The following is a 14,561-nucleotide window of genomic DNA, read 5'->3' as shown; positions in this document are numbered from 1 at the left end:
ATTTGCCTTACATATCAGCCACAAGTGGTATCCTGGCATGCTTATTAAAATAGTTATCTATAATGACTGCCTCTATTTATTTATAATCTTGCACTAAAGCTTGCTTTCCAAGCCTATTATTCTTCTGATATTAATCTCATGAAGGCCATCAAAATTTTCTCTGAAGTGCTTGATACTGTTGATTATTCACCCTTGAAATACATTCTTCCACTGGCTTCCATAATGCTACTCTCTTGTGGGTTGTGTTCTACCTATGTGGATGTTAATGTATCTTTTTAACTACAACTTGAATATTGGTATTTCTCAGGATTCTATTTCAGTTCAATTTAAGGATTAATCTATATGTTCTCTTTTGGTTATTTAATGCCCTCACCTGTTTATGACTTCATATCTACTTCTCAATCCATTATCTCTCTCATGAGGACTACCCCAGAATCAAGTTGCTTAATGGATATATTTATGAACCACAGACTTCTTAAAATGAGCATGTTCAAAGCTAAACTCATAAAATTTCCTCACAGACCTGAACCTTTTTGTGTAATCATATTTTAGCAAACAGAAATAATATCAATCTTGTTGAATGTAGCAGAATCCTACATATGATCCTAGATTCCTAACATCATATTCACTTCTTTTACATACTTAAGTACATATGTTGGAAAAATAAATTTTAATTACTAATATTTTTATAGATGTTAATCCTCTATAAACATTTATTTTTCCATGCACAAATGACAATGAAGAAATTAGAATAATACATATTTCCCTGAATGCTGAGATGATTTATGTAGTCCATATATTGGTGATATTAAATATAATTAGATTATGATGTCACATTCACGTGTCACAACTTTGGGGAGCAATACATCCCTTATGACAAAAATAAACACAAAGTTACGTCATTAAACTTAATTTTCTACAATATTCTAAGAAATATTTTTTCTATGAAATATCAGCAATATTAAATATTAACAAGTCAGTTTATATGGAGTAATTCAACATGAAAGAGAAGAGAAAGATACTGATTATGCAATTAACAATGAAAAAACCTTTAGGAATATGAAAACCACAAAATAGTAATAGTACCAAGAATAATGTGACTAGTTACAGAAGTTAGTCAAATATATAGTTAGATTGAGTCAGTTCATCAAAAACTAGATAGTTTTCCACCCAAACAGGAGGTTTATAAAAATCAGGATAAAAATCATTAGCACTCAAGAAGCCAGCAGAGTAACTGTTCTTCAAAAAGTGAAGAGAATGCAGTACTTGAAATATTAAAAAAAAATAAAAATATTTACAAGTGCTCGTATCATTTTATATGTTCTTTGTGAAATTCAACATATAATATTCAAACAGAACTCTTCTCATAATCTTTACAATTTTGAAGTACATAAGTGGCCACCTATATGATATCATCAGTTTCTAAGTATATCTTCCGCTTCTGGGCAACCCATTCTGATCAAAGTACACAATGATTGCATTTACTAATATATATTCTATGCCACCAGAATTTTAAAGTGAAATCTACAACAAATAAAATACATATTCTTCTTTAAGTGATAAAAATGCATGAGAGAGAACCAATGTTTAAATTTGTATAAAAAGAGAAAACAAGTGATTGTGATAGAAGACAAAGTAGAGCAAAGAGGGAACAGGTAAAATGGAAAGATTAGAAAGAGTATTAAATGCAGTTGCAGGAAAAGGAAAATATAAGGGCAATTTTAATTCATCTGTACAAACTTTATTGGAAATAATAAAAAAGTAAGACTTTAAAAACTTTAGTCATAAGTGCTATTTATGACAAGAGAGAAAATATTATAGTGCTAATAAATGTTTATGCAAGTATAAAACGTGAGAAAATGTTATTTTCTATATTTCACTGCCTTTTTTAAAGTGAAGACTCTTGAATAGTATATATCAAAAATAAAATCTTGTTATAAATTCACATTTTCTATAATTCATGTAGACAAAAGTGCATTTTAGAAATTATCACTTATCTATGTCTACATGAGACATTTTAAAAATAATTTTGAATGTTTAAGATTAGATTGTTATTGTATAAGACAAAGAAGAAAAATAACCTCAAATTTTTAAGAACTTAAAAATCTCGCTTTTAAGCTTTCTTTTTGGTTCTACTATGTATATGCTGAAAGATGATAATACCAAGTGAGGATCTACACATAAGTAGTCAACTGTTCTTTGACAATAGTGCTAAAAATACACCATGGGAAAGAGGATAATCTAGCCAATAAATAGTATTGGGAAAGCTAGAAATCCACATGCAGAAATTAATTTGGTTCATGCCTTACACTTTACACAAAAAATCAACTCAAAATGGATTAAAGTCTGTAATGTAAGACTTGAAACCATAAAGCTCCTAGAAGAAAACATAGGGAAAAAGCTTTATATCAGTCTTTGCAATGATTTCTTGGCTATGGCACCGCAAGTACAGGAAATAAAACAAAAATAGAAAATGGAATTTCATCCAAGTAAAAAGCTTCTGCACAGCATAGAAAACCATTAAAAGAGTGATAAGGCAACCGACAGAACAGCACAAAATATTTGCAAATCATATATTAAATAATAGAATAATGCTCGAAATATTTAATGAAATCCTATAACTCAATATGAAAATAACAATTAAAAAGTAAGCAAAAGACTTGAATAAACATTTTTCAAAGAAAATATACAGATTGCCCATAGGTATATGAAAAGGTATTCAACATTACTAATCATCAGGAAAATGTAAATCAAAACCGAATATTGCCTCTCATCTTTAAGGATGGCTATTATTATTAAAAAAAAAAAAAAGATAATAGTTGGCAAGGACATGAAGAAATTGGAATCCATGTATAATGTTGATAAGAATAAAAAATATTGCATGGTACATTTTCACCATAGAAAACAGTATGAAGTTCCTCAAAAATGTACAAATACAACTACCATATAATCCAGCAATCCCACTTCTGGATATTAATCCAAAAGAATTGAAATCAAGATCTCATGTATTTCTTTTGTTTTTTATTTCAGAACTCAAATGTTTGATAATATATTTCACCTATTATGACACTTGATTGGATGTTTGCATATGAAATTCTAGGCTAGAAAACATATTTCTTCAGAGCTTTTAAAGTATTGTTTCAGTAACTCCTACTTTCTAATATGGTTAGTGAGAATTGCAACGTTAAAATCATGAACAACCCATTATACAGTACTCTTTACCTCTATTTTTGCTCCGAAAGTCCTAAAAACTTCTCTGCTTTTCTCTTTCTTTCTCTCTAATGTTGAAAAATGATGATTAAGAGGTTCTCTTTAGCCAAAATCCTGGGCACAAGTGGATTCTTTTGTCTGGTAACTTTTTACTTTCAGTATGGCAAAGTTATCATGAAATATTTTATAAATGGTTTTCTCTGTTCTTTTTTTTTTGTTCTGTTTCTGGAACTACTGAGAGTTGGGGGAATTCTTTCATGAAAAATAGGGGTGAGTCTCTATTGTCACTCTACTGCTTAATTTTCTGCTTAATTGGGTGTACTAAATTGGTTATTGATCTATTTCACTTTCTAGTTTCCAGAAACTACCACTGTAGTATTCTGTACTTTTCTCCCGGTTCTTAAAGTTCAAAAGGGTTTATGCCCCCCCCCTTTTTGGTGGAAATATCATCACTGTAGTTTTAGTCAATTTTTGGTGCGTGTGTTCACAGCACTGCTTTTTGAGGAATATGAAATGTATTCTAAAATTTAAAAACATGAAATTATTGGGCTTGGTATTTTGGGTATTTCTTCACATTAAATTTTTCAGTTTGATAGTTGAAACTCATTTTTATTTAACACACAGGAAACAATTTCTATTAAGGAAAATATTCTTCCTATAAATTAAGTACCCATTTTCTAGTATTTTATGACATCACATTCAACAAGAAATTAAAATGATAAAGACATACAACTTATTCTTTAATACCTTCTAATACATTATGTTCTCCATTACTTATTTTTTTTCTAAATTTATGTCATCAAAAATGTAGCAACAGTGTGATGCACTTAGCTTTGAAAACCAAATCTTTCATCTAGATACAAAAACTATCAAAAATAAGAATAAAACAAACAATACTGTTGTGAAGGAAAACAATCTTTTACAGACTGAAAGGTATAGATTTGATAGCATGGGTAGAAAAGATCCAGTGAGATAATGTGACTTGTCAAAAATGACTCAGAGAGGTGGTTACAAAGCTCCTATAATGAAAATCTATATAACCTCAGAGCCACATCCTCACAGTTACATTTATTTTTTTTCCTGAGCTTTATATCTCTTAGACTCAAGAAGACTTAAATGTGTAGTACATTTTGTGGTCATACAAGAGACATTTTTATTTTAGCTTTGTAATTCTCAGTACCTTAGTCAAAGTAGAAAAAAACTAGTATAGAAGTTGGTAAAAATCAGTTATTTATCTTTAATAATTCTGCATCAAGGTTTACTATAACAGCAACTATAATAACACAACTTGATGGAGAGGGCAAAATAAATACATTTATGAAAGAAAATTTCATAATTAATATTACTTTTAGGGATGAGGTCAAAATGCCATGGCAATTTTAGGGAAGAATACTGGGCTTAGACTTCCAGTGATATTTCCATTATGTGAATTTTTATATTTGTACAAACTTATGTAGTACATGTGAAATTTTGTTACGTGTATATAATATATGGTGATAAAGTCAGGTTATTCATGGTGTCCATCATTCAAGTACAACACATTTTTGTTTTACCATGTCACTCTACTATCAAACATTGAACTTGTTCCTTCTATCTGGCTGTATGTTTATACCCTTTAACACACTTCTCTTCATCTTCCCCCACCCCACAACCCTTTCCAGTCTCTCTATCTTTCCACTCTTTAAATTTTTTCAGCTCCCACATATAGGTGAGAACATGTATCATTGTCTTTTTGGCCTGGATTATTTCACTTAAGATAATAACCTACAGATTCATCTATATTGTTGCAAATGATGTGATTTTATTCTTCTTTATGGCTGAATAATACTCCATTGTGTATATGTATCACATCTTCTTTATCCATTCATAAATTGATGGACACTAAGATTGATTCCATAGCTCTGCTATTGTGACTAGCTTTGATAAACATGTGAGAACAGTTATCCCTTTGACTTGTTAATTTCTTTTATTTTGGGTAGATATCCATTAGTTGGACTGTTGCATAGAATGGTAATTTTATTTTTAGTTTTTTGAGAAATTTTCATACTGTTTTCCATAGTGGCTGTACTAACATTCATTCCTACTGATGTGTATAAGATTTCACTAATCTCTGTATCCTTGCCATCATACATAATTTTGTTTCTTTTGGGGTTAGATGATAGCTCATTGTGGTTGTGATTTGCATTTTTCTGATGATTAGTGATGTTGAATTTTTTTATATACCTGTCGGATATTTGTATGTCTTCTTTTGAAAAAAATGTCAATTCATGCTCTTTGCCCACTTTTTAATGAGATTATTTGTTTATTTTTTGTTGAATTGTTTGAGTTCCTTTTATGTTGTAGATACTAGTCCCCATCAGATAAATAGTTTGAAAATATTTTCTCCAATTCAACAGGGTACCTCTTCACTCTGTGGATTATTATTTCTTTTGTTGTGCAAAAGTTTTTAGTTTAATTAAGTCTCACTTGTCTATTTTTGGTTTTGTTGCCAGTTCTTTTGAAATCTTAGTCATAAATTCCTTGCCTAGACCAACATCAGAATTTTCCTTAGATTTTCTTCTAGTATTTTTTAAATTTCAGGCCTACATTGGTGTCTTTAATCCATTTTGAGTTGATTTTTGCATATTGTGAGAGATAGAGGTCTAGCTTCATTTTTCTTCATGTGCATATCCAATTTTCCCAGCACCATTTATTGATTGGGACATGCTTTCCCCAATATAGGATGTTATTTTTGCCAAAGATCAGTTGACTATAAAATTCTGGCTTTAGGTCTGGGTTCGCAATTCTATTACATTGGTCTATTGATCTATGTGTCTATTTTTATACCAACATGATGCTGTTTGGGTTACTATAGTCTTCTAATATAATTTACAGTCAGATAATGTGATGCTTCAAGCTTTGTTCTTTTTGCTCAGGGTTGTGTTGAGACAATTTTGGTTCAATGTGAATTTTAGGATTTTTCTTTTTAATTCTTTGATAAATGACCTTGGTATTTTGATGGGAATTACATTGTATTTGTAGATTGCTTTGGTTAATATGCTCATTTTTATGATATTGATACTTTTGATCCATGTCCATGGGATGTTTTTCCATTTATTTGTGTCATCTTTAATTTTTTTCAAAAGTGTTTTGGAGTTTTCCTTACAGAAATCTTTCATCTTATTGGTTAAATGAATTCTGAGATTTTTTTTTGGTAGCTATTGTAAACAAAATTGCCTTCTTGATTTCTTTCTTGGCTATATTATTAGTGGTATATAGAAATACTACTGATTTTTGCACATGGATTTTGTAATCTGCAAATTTATCAAATTCATTTTTTAAATCTAAGAGTTTTTTAGTGGAGTCTTTTGGTTTATCTAGATATAGTATCCTGTTACCAGAAAAGAGGGATGGATAATTTGACTTCCTCTTGTCCAATTTGCATGCTTTTTATTTTTTTCTTTTGCCTGATTGTTCTGGCTAGGACATCCATTACTATGCTGAATAGGAGTGGTGAGCATTTTGGAAATCAAATATTTTATCTGGATACAAAAATACCAAAAATAAGAATAAAACAAGACTATCTTGATAGAAAACAATCTTTTCTAGACTAAAAAGAATAGATTTGATAAAATGTGTAGAAAAGACCCAATGAAACAATGTGACTTCTATTCCAATTTCAATAGCATTCATTTCTTTCTCTTGCCTGGTTGCTCTGGCTAAGACTTCCAGTGCTATGTTGAATAGCACTGGTGTAGCGGGCATCCTCATTTTGTTCCAATTCTTAGAGGAAGAGCTTCAATTTTTCTCCATTCAGCATGATGTTAGTTGTGGGTCTGTCATACATAGCCTTTATGATTTTGAATTATGTTCCTTCTGTGCCAAGTTTATTGAGGGGTTTTCATGAAGGTAGGCTGAATTTTATTAATGGTTTTTCTCTATGTCTATTGAGATTATCATCTGTTTTTGGTTCTTCATCCTGTTGATGTGATTTATCACATTTATTGATTTGCACATGTTCAACCATACTTGTATCTCTGGTATAAAACCTGCTTGATTGTGGTATATTATCCTTTTGATGTGCTAATGAATTTGGTTTGCTAATATTTTCTTGATTTTTGTATCTATGTTCATCAGGGATATTTGCCTGTAGTTTTCTGGTTTTGTTGTGTCCTTCTCTGGTTTTGGTATCAGGGTGATGCCAGCCTTTTAGAATATGTTAGGAACAGTTCCCTACTCCTTGATATTTTTAGAATTGTTTCAAGAGGGTTGGTATTATTTCTTCTCTGTATGTTTGGTAGATTTGGGCTATAAATCCATATGTTCCTTCACTATTCTTTGTTGGGAGACTTTTTATTACTGATTCAATCTTGCTACTCATTATTGATCTGTTCAAGTTTTCTACTTCTTCTTGTCTCAGTCTTGGTAGATTGTATGTTTCCAGAAATGTATCCATTTCCTCTAGGTTTTCCAGTTTGTCAGTGTATAGTTGTTCATAATAGTTTCTGATAATCTTTTATATTTCTGAGGTATTAGTTTTAATGTCTCCTTTTTCATTTCTAATTTTGTTTATCTGGATATTCTCTCTTTTTGGTTAGTTTAGCTAGCAGTTTATCCATTTTGTTTATCTTTCTGAATAACAAATATTTTATGTTATTGATCCTTTGTATTTTTTTAGTGACTATGTCACGTAGTTCCATTCTGATGTTTACTATGTGTTTATTATTTCTTTTTATTTCTGTTCATTTTGAGTGGATTGTTCTTGCTTTTCCAGTTCCTTGAGGTGCACTGTTAGATTGTTAATTTGCAGTTTTCTACTTTATTACATTCCATTACTCTCGGTCTATATGTCTTTACTAAAAAGGTGAGTTTCTTATAAACATCAATATAATTTGATATGTGCTTTAATCCATTCAATCATTCTAATCTTCTAAGTAGAGAATTCAGTTTGTTTACATCCAACGGTATTATTGGTATATCAGGCTTTGTTCCTGTCATATTTTTAATTGTTTTCTGATTGTTTTATATATTGTTTTTTCCTTTCTTTTCCTCTTATCATCATTGTCATTGGTAGATTTCTGTAGTGGTACCATTTTAGTCTTTTCTACTGATGGGTCAGCTTAACCTCAGACTCCAGCAGGAATGATCAGGTACCGATGGTTGTGAACTGAGCTGGGCAATTTCCAGGTCCATGGACAGCATGCTTGAATCATAAAGTGGACGGAACCAACTGGGAGACTTGTGCTTAGGCCCCCTGATATTGTGTTGAGGCAATGGCTGTGATAGGCAGAGGCAGGGTGGTCCACAGGCCACCAGAAGAATGCTTGGGTATCAGCAGTGGCAGCTACAGTACAGGCCTGCCACCAGGAGTGTAGGGTACCTCTCAGCTGGAGCAGCATAGGGAGGTAGCTCTGGTGTTGCAGTTTGTTCATGCCTTGATCCCACAGCAACCTGGAGCAATAACAGCAGTAGAATTTGTCCTAGGGGTGTGGGGGAGAGCTCAGTTTTCCCTCTTCCTTCTTGGCCTAGTGACAGCAGTGGTGGAGTCAGCCTGGCCATGATATTATTTTTTTTTATTTAAATCAAGGACTAAGTGATAGATGTAAGTGAATATATCATAAATGCTTAAGGGTTTTCTTATTTCAATGAAGAGATTCAATATTCCTAAGGCATAACATATTCTGCTGAGCAATAGATCATCTCCAGTTAAGCAACCACATTAGTGTGGTTCATATTAAAGAACTGAAAAGAATATCTTATTTTCACATTGCTTATTATTTTGAAAACACATTTTGAAATTAGTTTTCTCAAACAAATTATATAATTCTGTAAGTAAAGTAGGTTAGTCTAATTATCATCATATAAGGATTATATAAGACTTGGGAAAGTCAAGCAACTTGACAATTAACAAAAGAATCATCAGAGCCTAGACTTAAAAACAAGTACTATGATTTAAGTTCTCTATTTCTTATACTTTTAGCAATTATACAAAAATAAAAATGATATATGCATATGATAAAATAAAACACACATCACTTTTAACTACAGATTAAGTGGGGATACTCTTTCTTTCCCATATCCTAACAATATATGTGATTAAAATGACTAGACATTATTCAAATTGTTAATTTTAAAAGCAGTACCTTCTTAAAGACTTTGCAGTTTGTTTATCTCAGTAAGCTATATTCCAAAAATGAAAATTGAATTGACCCATTCTAGTGATTCTCCTATCTTCTGTTTCATATGTGTCTGTGAAATTTTCTCTTGCTTCTGATTATTCAAACCAAGCTTGATTTTGAGGTGTGATATCTATTATATCTCTGGAGCCTCAAATCAAATGATTTTATTGCAATTTATTTTTTTAAAAAGAAATTAGAGTACATATTTTTATTGAATAACAAAGCAAAGATGCAAGTGTATGGAAAGTCTTTGCTGCAAAATTTGCTTCATTGAATCAAAACAAATAAGCATGCCTTTTACATTTCCAAATTCTGTTTTAGGAAGTCACAGTTTAATGGTGACTTAGAGTTATAATTAAATGACAAGTATGTCTTCCTTTGGACCCAGACAATTATTTACTGGTAAGAGCGCTACTGTGCCATCTTCAGTGACTTCGAATTTTATCTCTAACTGAGGAAGAGGTGAATAAAAGAGTATATTTTAAAGCTGTTCATAGGCTCCCTGAATGATAACTAGTAAATATTGATTTTGTTTCACAAAGAAATGCTTCCCCAAGTGTTCTTCCTTTTTGAAGATCTAAAAACCTTAGAAAACTTGAGATCTTGTTTCTAAACCTTGCTTTTCACATAATCAATCTCAACCAGAAGTTGTCTGTTGATAAATAAAGTTAATACTATTTGCTTATCATAATACATTTTGATATCATTAGGAGGTTAAAATAGTTTATATAAATATGAAGTACAAGCATTAAAATACTTTAAAACACAAAGCAGTAATACCAATAATAATAGAGTTTTTAAAACATCCCAATATTTTTCTTTAAGCCTGTAAAAATTTCTAACAGGCCTAAAGAAAACCAGACTTTAAAATAAGTATAATAGCAGTCTTTCCATATGTAATAGAGACAGAAGCCCTAGAATTTAGCCTAAAGTAAATGACTGCTGATTATAGAGTAAAAGGAAAAGTGTTCTCACTAAATCCTAACCCACTTGCAACTTCTCTTTGAATCTACTTATCTAAATTTACTTGATGGATTTTTTCATAACTGTTCTCTCAAGATTAGGTTGTTTGAAGTTTGGACATATATTTAACACTATTCTATGGATACTAGAAGAAAAATTTTTAAAAAATAGAAAAGTCACAAAAATATACCTCATAAACCATTTGACAAAGGTTATCTCCTGTGCATTTCACTATGGTTTTTAAGAACTTTGCTAAACCTCTTCTACAATAACCATCTTTGTTTGCTATTCAAGTATTGCTCCCATGCTCATTTCGGAATTTTTTCTTCAAAACTTTATAGTAAATGTTTTAAGTTTTTCCATGAAACAGCTAAGTAATAATATGTTGGGATTAAACAGCTTTTATTTTATTCTTCCAAATAGTAGTAATTCCAAAATTTTTGGAAAATATTCTGTTGTGACTAAATATTTAAAATATATGGTATTTTAATGAGAAAGAGAAACTTTTCTGCATCGTCCAACATAATACAAGCAACAGTTATACTGCAGGTACATAAGAAGTTGTACCACAGTTGATATAATTTATTACTTGATTGAGCATATATTATTTTGGTTATCTTTATGTATTATTATAATGACTTAGAATACATACTAAATAATTTATTAATTTCATATTTAAGCATTGTTTTAGCATTGATGAACCCCCTCACCATGACCACCACCAAAGTACAGAGTTAGATAAGGGTCTGCACTCAGGTAGTTTGTCTTGAGAAGTGATCCTAGGAAACAGGAGCAAAAGGCTGACAACACAGAAATATGACAGGGAAAGCCACTGTTTTAGAGTTCATCAAAATTGTGGTCAAATGAGCCTTGATCCTTTCCTAACGTTGTGATGTTTAATGCAGTTTAAGATTTTCTGTCCTGATAATGGAATACATTTATTCTAAGGCAATAGTTGCCCCATAACAGAGCTAACTGACTTGCTCCTCCAGCTTGCACTTATCCAAGTGCCAGGTGGATTGTTCCATACCCACTAAGCCTTTGAATTAGGAAAGCTCTAGGACAGTTCAGATATGATTACAGGGGAGGTGTTTTCATGTCACATCTGTAAGTTACAATGGTTGAAGTAAAAGGTGGAAAGGAATGTGAGGCAAAGTCCAAAGCATACAGGATACAGAGGCTGCATTGTGATGAAAGTCACAGATACCGTACTGGGTGATAAGTTTCTAAGGAATTATGAGGCCTGTTTTAAGAGCTTTGTAACTTAGCAAAGAGTTTCATAAACGTGTACTGTTGTTTCCTAGGCTGTACCCCTGGCACTTCTTTCAGCTTGATATTTCTGCAACAGCATTCTGGTCATCTGCTGAGACACCTTACATACATCTACTTTAAAACAAGATAAAAGTTATTCTTCTTAGCCTAATATTAAACTTAGTTGAAAATATGTCCCTAACCTACTTTCCCAACCTATTTCTTACATAGACACCTACCTCTGTTCTTTATTTTCCTTATTCATTCTGGAAGACACAACTGAAATATCACATTCTCCATCAAATTAACTTAATGCTTATATAAATTGGGAAAATAAAAGGTAGTAACATGAGCGACTTGGGAGAAAAAATTCAATTTCAGTATCCTTCTGATGGTGGGTGAGTGATATTTTCAGCCACTTTAATAAGTGCAGAAGAGAAATAGAGAAAATGCCATTTTCGTCCTCCTGCTTCATAATTTTTCTCTTCCTAATAGATTCAGTACCTTCACTGACTTTCCTCAAATATTTTTAATTTAGTTAATGCATGTGGTTTTCATTGTTATTTTTCTTACAAAGAAATTTTAACAAATTTCTTGTTATTTCCAACCAAAACACATTAATTCTATAAAAAAGGTACAATATGACAGATTGCAAAAAAATGTTTCTAGTACCTTTGGTTGAAAAACATAGTTTTTCAGTGAGATAATGAGATTTCCATATGCAATTTTCAGAGTCAACATTCAGTGTAGGCTGTTTAGACCTGGCTTATGATATATTTCAATAATAAATAAAGTCATAAACCTTGGCCTGAACCACTATTTAAGGGCTTCAGAGCATTTGATTCACTGACATGGTATTATACATAATATGGCATTGGATCAAGAGAACAACATTTAACAAAGGAGGTGCAGAATATTGGAATGACCATGAAAGGTACTGTTCTAGAATATAGCATATCACCCAGAAGATAACAGGCTAATATATATACAAAACAGACCTTTTAAGATGCAGTTGAGGCATCAGCTTGTGTGATAAAACACTGTGAGAATTGATTATCATTGTCCAGAAGGTAGTGTACATGCTAAAGCAATAAAATTATATAGTGCTTTGGCCCCCGTTAGTTGAATGCATGGGTCAAAGAAACAAGAAAAGAAAAGAAGAGTCACATTGCTTATCATCATTGCCATTAATGCTTGCAAAATTGTGCTTCCCATCCATGCATATCTAAGCACTGCTAAGTACAGGTCTTGGTTTCAGAGAAGGAATACTTTAATCAGAGACCATGAAGGTTTCCATTTAATTTTAATCATGGCTGCCTCCTGGTATTTTCCAGTTCCTTGAAACAAGAAAAAAGCAGTCAAAGAAAGGAGTCATCATCTCCTGGATATAGTAATTGGGATGATCATTAGGGAGAGGTGGGGTGCTGTTATACAGTATAAGCAAAGGATAATATGTTTGATACCAAAATGATCCACTAGGATGAGTCTTGTTTTTCACTTACTCAAATTGGACATTTAATGTAAAAATGTGGCAGTCACAAACTTAGAAAGGCAAGGTGACAGTTCTGAGGATGTGAGGATGTGTGTCTCTGAGTCACACAAACAGTTAAGCCATCTAGTTTTGTGTAATATAGCATAGGTACTAACTTAGGGTGAAAAAAATTTAGAGTGAAGAAGATCTAGAATAATGTAGGGAGATGATTGGTTTCAGCTGGGGTAGCAAGACCAGATGCAGAAGTAGAAGCCCTAATATATTTTCCTGCCCTTCCTTTTCTAAGTTAACACAGGACAAAAACCAACTCAAATTTTGGAAGAGATATTCCCAGATGGATGATTTTATTATATGCAGCAAATGGATCCTCTATGAGCAATGGGTGAAATGTAGATGCTGTAATTTTCCATGCAGATTCCCCCTCAGGTCTGAGGCACTTCTCCCAGTTGTCAAAATGGTTATGTGTTTATGACTCACAGCTGGGTCCTCCCTCTGGAATTGTCTTTCACAGCCTCACCCAAAGATAAGGCTTCCAGCCACCATGCTCCCACCCCAACAGCCACACCCAATAACTAGTAAACTTGTGGTTTTGTACAAGGCCTCTTACCCTTGTTTCAACTGACAACAACTCCCAAAGTCCATCAACAAATCCAGAATTCCTTGTGCTCTTCTTACCCTCTGTCAAATTGTGCTCTCTCAGTCCCTTGTAAGTGTTGTTGCCAAAAGTATTCTAAGCAAACTTTCTTCAGAAAAATCACTGTCTCAGAATCTGTTTCCCGGGAATACAAATTAATACAAACTTCTTACTAAAACAAACTGGCAGTACATGTTCATAGTTGGCATATATTCATCTCAAAGTTCAAAGTAATTTTCTCTCTCTCTCACATACACACACACACTTAAAATGATCCATACACAACTTCCTAATTAGGCTCCAAATAAACTTGCAACAACAAAACCTTCCCTTAATAGTTATAGCTTCATTCTATCAGAAATATGGAAGGGTTGAAATGTTCTATATCTTCATCCTTATTTATGCTTTTATATGTCCTCTTTATTATTTATTTAGCCAATTTATACATATTTATAAAATATCAGCTCCAGTGTAACCTCCTTTACACATCTTTCCCTCCTTTCCTTGGCTTTCATCCTTATAAAGATACACTATATATACTGAAAAATATTGTGATTACTTCTGTATTAGTATTTTATTTTATTTTTTTTGTTTTTTGTTTTTTGTTTTTTTTTTGAGACAGAGTCTCACTCTGTTGCCCAGGCTAGAGTGAGTGCCGTGGCGTCAGCCTAGCTCACAGCAACCTCAAACTCCTGAGCTCAAGGGATCCTCCTGTCTCAGCCTCCTAAGTAGCTGGGACTACAGGCATGCACCACCATGCCCGGCTAATTTTTTCTATATATATTTTTAGCTGTCCATATAATTTCTTTCTATTTTTAGTAGAGATGGGGTCTCGCTCTTGCTCAGGCTGGTC

Source organism: Eulemur rufifrons, chromosome 7, assembly GCF_041146395.1.
Source record: "Eulemur rufifrons isolate Redbay chromosome 7, OSU_ERuf_1, whole genome shotgun sequence".
Taxonomy (NCBI): Eukaryota; Metazoa; Chordata; class Mammalia; order Primates; family Lemuridae; genus Eulemur; species Eulemur rufifrons.
The sequence above is the reverse complement of the archived record's forward strand: the minus strand, read 5'-3'. Positions refer to the sequence as shown.